This window comes from Melospiza melodia, chromosome 1 (assembly GCF_035770615.1).
Source record: "Melospiza melodia melodia isolate bMelMel2 chromosome 1, bMelMel2.pri, whole genome shotgun sequence".
Lineage (NCBI taxonomy): Eukaryota > Metazoa > Chordata > Aves > Passeriformes > Passerellidae > Melospiza > Melospiza melodia.
The window spans coordinates 139194112-139206516 of NC_086194.1; positions in this window are offsets into that span (position 1 = coordinate 139194112).

A 12405-nucleotide genomic window follows, 5' to 3' on the forward strand; every position below is an offset into this window, starting at 1 on the left:
GTCCTGGATGTATCCAACTGAATTACTTCCATATCCCTCTTCTACTGCCTTCCAATGACCTCCAGAATTAAAAAATGTTTTCCTTCAGTGCTTTTACAGAATCAGAGCTTGAACTGCTGCCATTGCACCAGGTTCAGCAACTCACACCACTATTAGATGTTCTCTGTTCACACTGATGTCATTCCCACACGAGACCAAATGTTGGCTGCCCAAAGTGTGGAATGTGTGTTAGCAAAACACGAATGCATTAGGAAAACCAATATTGAAAGTGAAATACTGGGCAGAGCTTCCAGTACTAATTACAACCATTCAAATAACCTGCTCAAAGGCTTTGCTGCAGCAAAATCAATGTTCCCAATGATGGCTCAGGTACAGCCTAGTCCAGTGAGGACAGCTCTACAGCTGACTCTCATGCTGGGTCAATCTCAGCATCCAAGACAAGCTGCTCAACACTGGTTTGGGTTTGTTTACCTATGCTTCCCTTTTATTTCTTGGCTCAAAATCCAGTTCTGAGGCCCTATCTTGAAAACACTTCAAACTGATTTCACATGCAAACTCCTCTGCAAAGTTAAGGCCCCACATTTTTTTACTCTGAATATTGCTTTGTGAATTGATGTCAGCACAACTGGCAAACAAAATGGATTCATCAGGACTGTCAGTGTTCAGGAACTGTCAATAGAAAATCAATGTTTAGGGCAGTAGACCATTATAAAAAAGGAGAATGTAAGTGTTATTAGCTTAGATGTATAACCTGATTATATGGAAGCCTCAATGGCAATTACTGTGAATGTTTATCTGCTTTCCATAGTGCTCTGTCAAATACAAATTGAACAAATGGTACAATCCCATTACACTAAAAGATAAATGCCTCAAAATAAAATAGGTTGAGCACCTAACACACTCAGTGCCCTATTGATTTGTATGTTCACAGTGCATGCAGTCACTGACCTCATCAGCTGTTAAAGGTTTACTTAAATGTGTGTGACAATCCCATGTATTTAAGCATCCCAATTAACTGTCTGGTTCTAAGTGAGATTCTCTCTGCAAATACTCAGTTTAAAGAATGAGCAGCATTTCCAGTACAGAAGAATTGCCAAGTCAAGGATATAAATGGGGGACAAAGACATCAAATGCTTCTTACAGAGAGCATATGGCAGTGACACCTGGCTTGTGATTATGCTTCAAGTTTGCAAGTATTTAACAGGTTGAGAGCCTGTGTTTTTCAGAGTTGAAGACAGAAGAGAGAACCTGATACACAAATAAAAAATGGCAGGAGTGGATCAACAAGCTGAAAGAAAAAAGAAAAACAAATCCACTCTATCCTTAAATTTTCTCCTGAGGGTTTTTAAACTAGATATTATAACACTTCAAATTGAAACCAGATCAACGCTTCCAACTGGTTTTCTGCCCTGTTCTTTGGCAACTGAGCTGAGCATAATACCCCACCTTCCAACACGCACAGCCTTACCACCAGTAGCCGAATGTTCTAATAGTTTCTAGTTTTCTGATATCTCAGAAGGTTCTTGGTCCTTTATATACCTATAAAGGTCTAAACTATAGCTCTTGTGTTCATTAATTCATTGCAGTTCACTAATAACCTTCCAGTAAGCAGCATCCTCTACTACACTTCCTTGTCTTGGATGTGATTTCTAAGTATTGAAATAAGAGAAAAGGAGGTTTGTAAAACTAAATAAGCAGGTGCCTACTACTGGGCAGGAATTTCTTCGAAGAACAGCTTTTTCTTGCATCTGATGTAAAACCACTGACAGTAACAATGAAGACATACCATTTATTAAAAAAAAAAAAAAAGTAAAAGTAAAAAAGAGGGTTTTTTAATCTGTGAGAAGTATTTTCCCGTTATAAACTCATTGGCTTCTATAATGGAAAATGAATAAAGTGACTTTCAATTAACTCTTGTCCTTCACTAATTTTATCAGAAAAAGCAAACAAGAAACAAACAAAACAAAAAAAGAACAAAGGACAACAAAAACTCAAAGAAAAACAAAAAACCAAACCAAACAAAAACAAAAACCAAACCAAGCAAACAAAATACCCCAAACCAAAACAAAAATCCCACCATATTGCTCTTGGGGACTTTACCATTTCTGGTCTATATAACTTATTTCCATGAAACTATGGGTGGCGTTCACCTCTTCCCATGCATCACTGGCAGTCCGAAGCCAAAGCTCCATGCCAGAATCCCGCTCGCTGAGGGGACGGTGCCTCCCCCGGCGCTGTTGTGCTGGTTCGGCGCTGGCAGTAGGTGTCAGCAGCAGCTCACCGAGGGAACCTTCCCATCGTCCCGGCAAGCGCCGCTGCACGGATCAGACATCAGCGCTGTAAGACACCGCTGCTTTGTCACTCTGCTGCTTTTTTCTGACCAACCAAATAACTAAAAGCAGCGGGTCCGGCTGCTGAGCATCCTACGTGAGCATCCTTGTTTGCTCCACCGCAACAAACAAGCAGGTGGGGCTTTGCTTACGCACTGATAAATCATTTGCGTAGCGAACGTGGTGGTTCACAAGACAGGTGCTGGTCTCGAAGAACATTTTGTGCTGGACAATGACAGGACACCGTGATTTGCACATTGAGAACGTGAGTGCCTGTTCTGAGGTCCGGAACTCTTCAGGCGAGTGGATCAAGTAACTGCAGAGGAAAGATCCTCCTTGTGGTACGACTTTACTGTAGAGCACTGCATAAGGATGATTCAGGGGATAAAATTTTAAGGTGAGGTTTTTCAAATAAAATCATACTAAGGGCGAGCTCACTACTCAGATTAAGAGGAAGAGAAAGCTCATTCACAGGTAGAAATTTGGAGAGAGATTCTGTCGATATAGAGTATGTCAGGCATCCTATGGGGAAGGCTTCCTAGATTTAAATCAGGGTGAATCTAGATGAGTAAAATAAAGTGTCAAACAAGTCGCACAACTTGATGAAATAACAAGAGAGTGAAAGAAAGACAACTTCGATATAGCATCTTTGGAACTGTCCACATTTCTAGATAATATTGAATGTGAGGGAAGTAAAAATCAAAAATCATTCAGAAAAAAATCTGAGGTTACATGTGCCCAAGCCATCTCAATCCAAGGAACAGCAAAATGAAGAAAAATCACTTCAGTTAAACAATGACCTTGACTCCAAAACACCAAAAAACCACAAAAAGCCACATGGCAAAAATGTCCATTAAAATAAATTACCAAATAGAAAGCAGGATGGGGGTAAAAAAAATCCAATGATGCCAAAGCAGAAAGATGTAATAAAGGGGATATACGGAGAACAAGTGTATTATTTCTGTTGGGAATGTTTGGCAATGCCAGCCCAATATGGTCACCTATTTTCTATCAGTGAGGGCAGAGCACATACAGGAGAAGAAGTGATAGCTGTCTGACCTTGGCATTCATGAGTTTTTGTATCCTCTCACATTGCAGTTTACAATCCAGCTGGCAGAAAACGTACTGATCCGATACTGCTGTGCTAGATAGAAAAGCCATGATTATAGCAAACTTACGTAACCGCAGCATATGCAGAGCAGCTGGTCACTACCAAATTGTAAAACCATATCAAAATGAGGCTATGCAGGCATCTGTCCTCAGTCTGTCCATTAATTACATGCAAGATTATACTCATTAAACTTGTGGGAAACACCGAGCTGGAAAGAGTTGCAAGCAATTTGAGGGAGAAATGTATAGTTTAAAATTCTCTTGACAAGCTAGTGAAAGAAATAAGATCAGAAATCAGCATATATAATATTTTATTCTCACTTATAATCACAGGATAAAGGAGTACATTTATTGGAAACATTTTTCAGAAAGGATCAGAGCATGCAGTGAATCACAAACTGATTGTGAATTAGCCACGTCATATTGTTGTGAAAAAGCAAAGCCTTTTAAAGGATGCAGTGAATGAGTGTCACAGGGATACAAAAGGATCAACATGGCAACTTGCAGCAAGCACAGTGTGTGTTAGTTCCTCATTTCAAGAAACATGAGAACAAACAGGGAAAGGTCTAAGCTAAATCAACAATAAAATAATCATGATCTAGAAAAAATAAGGTTGAGAGAAAGAATGGATGTTGTCAAGTAAGCAAGCAAGAGCAAGGTAACTGAGGCAGGTTACACACAAACTGTGAGTCAAGATCTCAGTAAAGAATCATGATACAGACATAGAGAAAATCAGAAAAATATGTTAGAGATAATATGGCTTCATGAAAAATAGTCTGCTCTACTCACAACCCTTTCCTAGATTTCTGCTTGTGAATATGATTGATAAATCCACTCCTCTGATGGATAAGCTTTGTTCACCTCCTGTTTACACCAGAAGCAGCCAGCCCAGCACTCAAGGTGAAATTTTGGGGAGTGCCCTTGACAAAAACAAACAAAACCATATTACATTGAAAAGCAGAAAAAAAGCAAAATGATAGTTTGAGAAAGAGACTCAGGGATTACCTTCTGATATGTGGGTTAGCAGAGCTGAAAGATTTAGCTAGTGCTATAGTAACCTACAGAAGAATATTTGACTGAAGCTGTTACCCCTCCAAGAGCATAATTCCCAACTTGGCTCTTAAAAAGCACTTCACTGGCTCTCTGTAGTGTGAGAAGAAAGAAATGCATGTGGAACCTCTGATACAGGGGGACACCTAAGCTGTCTGGCAAAGTGGGAAACACCAGCTCCTCAAAAAGGGAATCCCAACAATCCCTCTTTCTTGCTGCACAATACCTGACCTCTCAAAGAAGGCCTTCCACAGGTAAACCTACTACAGTTGCCAGAATAAGACAGAGAAGAAAGTAGAGGATTATGTAACTGCACCCAAAACACTGTCTCTCAAATCTAGATGTAGGAAAGACAAATAGATCTTTAGGAACAGATAGGATCTGAAAATTCTCTCAATCGGAGAACCAATTTTACCACTGGTTTAATATTGATTTAGGTTTATCTAATCCCTACTTTAATTCTTGTGTCTCAGTCACTCCCTAGACTCCAGACTCTTTCCAAACAGACTTTTTGTAGGCAGCCATCTCCTATTGTATGCCAAAGCATTTCTCATAAACTTCCAGCAGTTCCCACCAACAAATAAGCTACATCAGGTGCAGAAAGCTACTGGTGGTTGGAAATATGCTCTACTGACAGCAGATCCATGAACTGTTGGTAAGAACACCTGGGACACTTGCTGTGTCTTCCCTGCTGGAGCTCTGCAAAAGTTGATTACAAAATGGATGCTTTTAGACTAGAGTTACAGCACACTGAAGACCCCAGAGTATTGTAGATATCTCTTACTCACTTGCACAGTTCAACTACCCTTTCATTGTATGCCCACTAAATTTCACTATGCTTATGTCTGTATGCAAGATTTAAAAAAAATAAAAATAAAAAATTAGTTACTTCAGTTCTGTCCGATTTTGCCCTACGGTAGAGATGTCATCCATTTCCTTAGTCTGGTTGCATTTGAATTGCATTACAGGGCAGAAAAGTTCATAGAACAGAAGACAGCAAAGATAAGAAAGCAGAACAACAAAACTGAAGAAAAACAAATATTTTCTTCCATTTTTAAGTTGTACTCTTGCTATCAGCAGAGTTGGAAAGCCTGCCTGTTAATGATGAATAAGCATTAAGTAACAACACTTCCAGCTGACACATATATAAAAGAATTCACATATAGAAACTTTAGTAACCCTTGCACATCACTTGGAGATGGATTACAGCTCCCTTACAGTCTTGTAATCTTGCCCACTCAAAGGGCTTATTCTCTTCTTTTAAAGGTTTTAGACCCTAATTCCTATACACATAGGAACACCTCCATGAATTTGTGGTAGGTTTTGAGATTTTGTATCTGTGAAAGCTACTGACTCATTGTTGCTACTTCCTGATAACTCATGGGAAACACATGAGGCAGGGGGTTTTCATGTTCCCCAAAAGGGCAACCACAGCTAGGACAGAAAGGAAAAAGGAGAAGAAACAAAAAAACCATTTCATTAAATGAGTTTGTTTTCTAAGCAGGATATTTTCTTGAACTGAAACTTTGGTAAGTTAATTCAATTTCATCTTCTCTGAAACTTACACTGTTATATCACATGACAGTTGTTTCCCCCTATACCATTAAGATTTAATCCCAATTCCCTTTTATACAACTGTGTTAAGAAGAAAAAGTAGACTTAGGGTCTCTAATTAATCATCGGCTTAATTTTTACATTTTTTATTGGGTAAGATGATTATATGTCCTCTCATATTTTTGTTGCTGTATTCTTTAGATTTCTATTTGGAGGGATCTTGATATAACAATTATGTTTCACCTTTGCAATACATACCATACTGTCCTTTTTTCTTGTATCTTTTTGTAGAGAAATAGCTTATAATTCTTGTCTGGATATTTAAGAATTGTTATTTAATATATTAAAAATAAATAGTTTCAAATTTTAAAACTATTTTAAATTTAAAAATAATTTTAAAGAGCTTTTCACAGACTTGAAAAACATACTGTCTTCCATTATTTTAGCTAATTGTGCTTGCAGAGGTTGACTCTTACATGCAGTAGCCAAAATTACTGATGTTTCATATGATAAACAGTTCACAGCAGCAGGGATCCTGAATGCAAAAAACTTGCTTTGCTCTGTATGCAAAAATTTAACAGGATTGTGGTGTGTATGGGATGGGTGTTACAGTGCATCCAGCAACAAAAGCTGAAGGGTAGCTAACCTTCTGGTCTAACTAACTTTGAACTTTACAGAGATCACACTAAAGTATGAAATAGCAACACAATATGCCACAACAGTTGAGTAAGAGGATATGATTGAGGAATAACAAATTTTGGTTTTGGAAGAAGGGAAAAAAAATAAAGTGTGATTACTACCTACCTAGACAGAGGATATGATGCTTAATTGCACACCTCTCACCATTCCAGGGAAAGAACTGCACTTACTCACTTGAAAGATGCCCCTAGTTAGGGTGAAAGCAACAGTGCTTGCATGTCCTGAAATATCACCCACAAACTTGGCAGCAGCTTGCACCAATGTTCGTCATGTCTCAGGATCAAACAGCAAATGACCATTATTTAAGAACAACTAAGACTAGGAAACATGCCTCTGTTTACACTCATCTGAATATCTGTCCATGAACTCTAATTCTGGAAAAATCCAATCTAGATTTACTCACGACACTGACAAGTACAAACTAAAGTATGAAACTCAAAGCGTGCAACAGTGGAGGAAACATAACCAACCTGCAGTGGTGGCTATGAGAAGAGTGACTCTGCTCCTCTGTACCTGTTGTGACTTGGGTGTTGATGTGAAAGCCTGATGGCAGTGCTTGGGAGAAGATGATTTTCCTTGAAGGCTCAATGAGAGATCCCCAGATGTGATTTGGTAACTCAGTTCTTGGAACTCAATACAGCATTTAAGTTTCTTTTTATTTGACATTTGTGTTAAACTTTCATCTTAATTGCTGTTGTCCATGTTTCAAATGTTCAATAAAATGTGTTATACTACCTTATTGCAGGAAAGGCATTTTCAGCACTATACCTTGTAAATCTCTAAGCTAATTAGAAATATGAACTGTTAGCTAGCCTCCTGAAGATGAACTTTATAATTCCTTCAGAAACTTGCTCTGAAAAGATGGGAACTTACATGCCTGAAGATAGGAGCCTGATCATGAGCATGGATTCAGGGGCAGATGAATCCATGTCACAACAAGTCCTTCTCGTGATACGTAATCATTGATTTATTGCCTGGTTAGTATGTGGTTGTGGGGGATCTACCCAGCCCGAGCGTGTACTGTCAGGTCTGCTGAACAGAAAGCCAAGGTAAAAGGTCACCTTATTTAACTTTGCTCTCGACTTCAACACTTTTTAAACTTCTTTTATTCCACTTGTCCTTAGTCAGTCTCTCTTTCTTTTGTGCCTACTTTGGCTCATAGCCCATAGTGCTAGAGACATTGCTACAAGTCTACATCAGCTAACAACCATTTGTCTTTGCAGTTCCCCTCTGAAGTTCAGCCCGTGCTATTACGTGGCTTTTTCATGTGGGAGGAGGCAACAGCAGGGTGTATGGAGGCAGAGTTGCTACGGGGAAAGAAGTGCAAAGGGATGAAAGGTGGAGACATGCAAATAGCTGAAGTAAGAAGGAAAATGAAAGAAAGTACAGCAAGAAGGCAGAAGTCCTGGTGACCTCACAAAAGATGTTTCTCCCCTTTGTTTTGCCTCTTATAGTAAGATGACAATGCATCATATCCACAACTACACAAAGGGTTTATTTTGACCTCAGTCTGTGCACCAGACTGTTGATATTGACAGGAGTTTTGTTATGCTTTAAAAGCAGAATGTCACCATTGCAATCTGTTTTTCCACTGTTTTCTCTTTCTGTATTGGTGCTGCTCTTAGGTGTGCTATTCAGACATTGACCTGAGTGTAGTTAAACAAATCAACCTGTCTGGAAGGATATGCATAAGAGAAGAAAACAAACAATGGAGCAGACATGAGGAAACGAATGAGGCACCTCTATTAACTTCGTTTGCTCAGCAGCCGGCCTGAGACTGATCTTTTAAAGATTGTCTAAGTTTAGTGCTTCCTAGTAGAGAGGACATGGCATTAGGGACCTTGAGGGTGTACTTGTGTCCTCACAGTGGAATACCAGAGCAGGAGGAAAAAGCCATTTTTAAAGGAAAACTAAGATGAAAGTAAATGCTGGTTGTAGTAGCAAGTCATTTTTCCTTTGTTTCCTTTTTTTAAGGAGGCTTTTACTGTATGTGAACTCTGCTTACATTGAAATGGAGATGGTTAATTTTCTCTTTGATATTTGAGTTTTCTGCTGTGTCTCTACAGGAGTGTAATAGCCTGACTTGTGACAGAAAAGTGTCTGGTGGAGAGAAATAAACTTGGAAAGAGCATGAACTTGCAGTTGCTCAGGAACTCCACCACCATGGCTGCATCTGCTCATTGTGGTCTTGACTGGAAACTTTTCCCCAGGCTGTCAGCATGGCAACCTATCACCTGCAAGAGGACCATGTCTTTTCCCAGGTGCCTAGTTTGTGTCAAAGTATGTGAAGCAGGAAAAAATGAATTATATCAGGCCAAAGAATTATTTGTAGTGTTTTTACACACACATGCACACAAAAAGGACTAGAAGAGACTTCCAGCACTTCAGACTCCTCAACTGATAAAATATTCTATTTACAGCTGACTTTTTGTGTTCCTCTGTGCCATTTTTGTGTTCTTTTATGTGCCAGGAAAACTCTAGAAATAGTTTCTTGTTATTGTTAGTTAACTGAAGTGGATTTCACTCAAGATGGATGGTTTTAAAAATTTTTAATTTCTGGTAAAGAATAAACAATACAAGTGTGCCCAGTTAGAGCTTTGGAAATAGGAATTCTGTAGGCATTTTATTAAGGGTTTAAGAAGCTCAAATATGTTGAGATGATACATCAGGTTCTAAGCTACTTTGGGGTGGAACAGATTTTTCCTTCTTAGGGAGGGAAAAGAACATTTTTTGTTCTTAGTTTTGTCCTGATATGGGAGAAGATCTTTCAGGACTTTTTCCTCATTCAGATTCTTTAGGAGTCAAGGGGAAGGAGGGAATGGTTACATCTATTATTCAGTCCTGTCACTGCTAATTTAATCCAATGCAGAAATAGGGTTCTGATACTGACAGATTAATTCCTGAAAATCTAGACCTTACAGGAAATGTTTAGTTTTGTTAATCAAACCCCTTCTCCAGAGTAATAATACAGCTAGAATCACTCATCACTTTTTAGCATTACTTCTGCATAACAGGGGTGGGTCTCTTGAATGGGTCAAACTGCATAATCTTTTTGTCTGGAGATTTGCCTTTTGGAAGTTGTCCTGAAAATAGTTTTCTGTGTGACTGTATTCTAAATAATTACACATACAAGATGGATCAAGGACACCCACGTGTGCTTAATATTAAATGTGTGCAAGCCTTATGAGAAACATAAGGTTGGATGATCACAGGAACACAGAATCATGGAATAATTCAGGTTGGAAGAGACCTCTAGGGGCCATCTAGTCCAAACTGCCTGCAATGAGCAGGGACATCTTCAGCTCAATCAAATTGCTTAAAGCCCCATCCAACTTGAACTTGAACGTTTCTACTGATGGGGAATCTACCACTCACACACAGGCAGCCTGTTCCAGTGTTTCACCACTGCATTGTAAAATTTCTCTTCCTTATATCTAATCTAAACCCACCCTCTGTCAGTTTAAAGCCATTATCCCCTGTCCTATCACTTCCTGCCCTTGTAAAAAGTACTCTCTACAGCTCCCTTATAGCTCCTCTTTGGGGAGTGGAAGGTGCTATAAGGTAAACAACCTTCCTATAACAACCCCAACTCTCAGCCTGTCTTCACAGGATAGGTGCTCCAGCCCTCTGAGCATCTTTAAGGACCTCCTTTGTCTGGACAAAGACTTGTTGCAACAGGTCCATGCCTTTCCTGTATTGGGGACCCCAGAGCTCTCATCACAGCAAAGAAGTGGGCAGAATCCCCTCCCTCAATCTGCTGGCCCTGATGCTTTTGATGCAGCCCAGGATACAGTCAGCTTTCTGAACCACAAGCACATATTGCTGGCTCACATCCAGCTTTTCATCCACACCAAGTCCTTCTCTACAGGTCTGCTCTCCATCCATTCATCCCCCACTTGTACTGATAGCAGGGACTGTCCCAGCTATAGTGTGCTGCACTTGCTGAACCTCATGAGATTCCCATGGGCCCACTTCTGGAGCATGTCCAGGTCCATCTGGATGGCACCCTGTCCTTCAGGCCTGTCCACAGCACCACTTGGCTGGTGTCATCTGCAAATTTGCTGAGAGTGCACTCAATCCCTTTGTCCATGCCATTGGTGAGGACACTGAAGAGCATGGTCCCAGTATGGATCCTTGAGGGACATCATTTGTCACCAATCTTCACCTGGAGGTTGAACCATTGACCACTACCCTTGGGATGCAATGAATTTTAGGTGCAGTCAGGTGACTGGGCATAATGATGGGTTAAAACAGTATTCCCACTAAAACATGGTAGCAAAATCCCTGGATGAAGAGAGGAAGTTTGCATGAAAACATGACCATCTTGGCAAGAACTGCTGATACCTACCTTTCCTAAAAATGTGTCTTTAACTGTACTTTTTCACGTCACTCCTTTGCTTCACTGAAAGCTGGGAAGGAAGGAACTATCCAAACTGTACTGAAGGGACATTGTAATTTAGGGATCATTCTTTCAAGATGTACTATGACAACAGATTAACTATACCAGCCCATCACATTGAGTTCATTCTCTAGGATTCACTTTTGCCAGTACTATAATCTCTATCCTCTTTCCAGCATCTCAGGATGCAAGAGCTGTTGCTGTCCTCAGTAGTCTCTTTCCTTCCTCTTACTACCACACAAAAAAATTCACTGGTGGCCCGGTTGTGCTCGGAAAAATCTCTCTCATCTCACATCCTCTCACTGTGGCCTTCCTGGAAATTCTCATCATTTTGTGAAGTGTCCAAGCTGATGCCATCTCCTAAGGTGTGCCATGTAGGGACCTCAGTTGGCCATACCCAGGACCATGAATCTGACAGAAGTGTTTTGAGGCTGGATTGCACAAATTAAGGGTGAGGTGGATTTTGCTGTGCTGCATCCTGTGGTAACTTGTGGAGAAGAAAGTGTGCCAGGAAGCATAGAAAAGCAGCCAAAAGAGAGATAACAAATGCTGCTTGAGACAAACTGATAACTATTTTTACCACATCCTGCTGTAAGAAATGAGCACAAGGTGATTATTGAGAAAAAAGGCAAAATAATGCCTACAGGACAGAGTGGGAGGATGCTTCTGTGCCCTAGCTGATGTCTCCTGTGTCCCTGATGTCTCCTCCAGCCAGCTCGACTGTTCTACTTTTGCCGCCCAGGTGGATAAAATATCGGCATCGAAAACCGTCGTTGCTTTCTGCGCCAGGGTGTGAGAGCTCTGCAGCGGAGGGAGCGGCCCGGCGCTGGGCAGGCTCCGTGTACGTCCCGATGGGCACAGTCCCTGCCGGCGGCCTGGCAGCACCGTCGGCTCCCGGAGCCCGCTGGGTGCCGCCTGTGGGGAGGACAGCATCGCCCGGGATTAGCTCCCGGTTTAGGGGGAGGATCGCGGTAATCCGTGCCTGGATCGCACATCCCGCGCTAGCCGGCAGCCGCAGGCCCTGCGGTCCCTCGGGCAGCGGCAGCCGCGGGGCCCCGGCCGGGAGCGGGGCCGGCTGCGCGTCCCCGCCTGACCCCGCAGCCGCCGCCGCCGCCCGGGGGGCGCTGCTCGGGGCGGGCCGGCGGCGGGGGCGGCACCGACAGCGATACCGACAGCGGCAGCGGCCCCGCCTGCGCCGGCGGGGAGCGGCGGTGGCCCGTGGCCGGCCCGGGGTGGGCGCAGCCCCGTGAGGGGAGCCCGTCA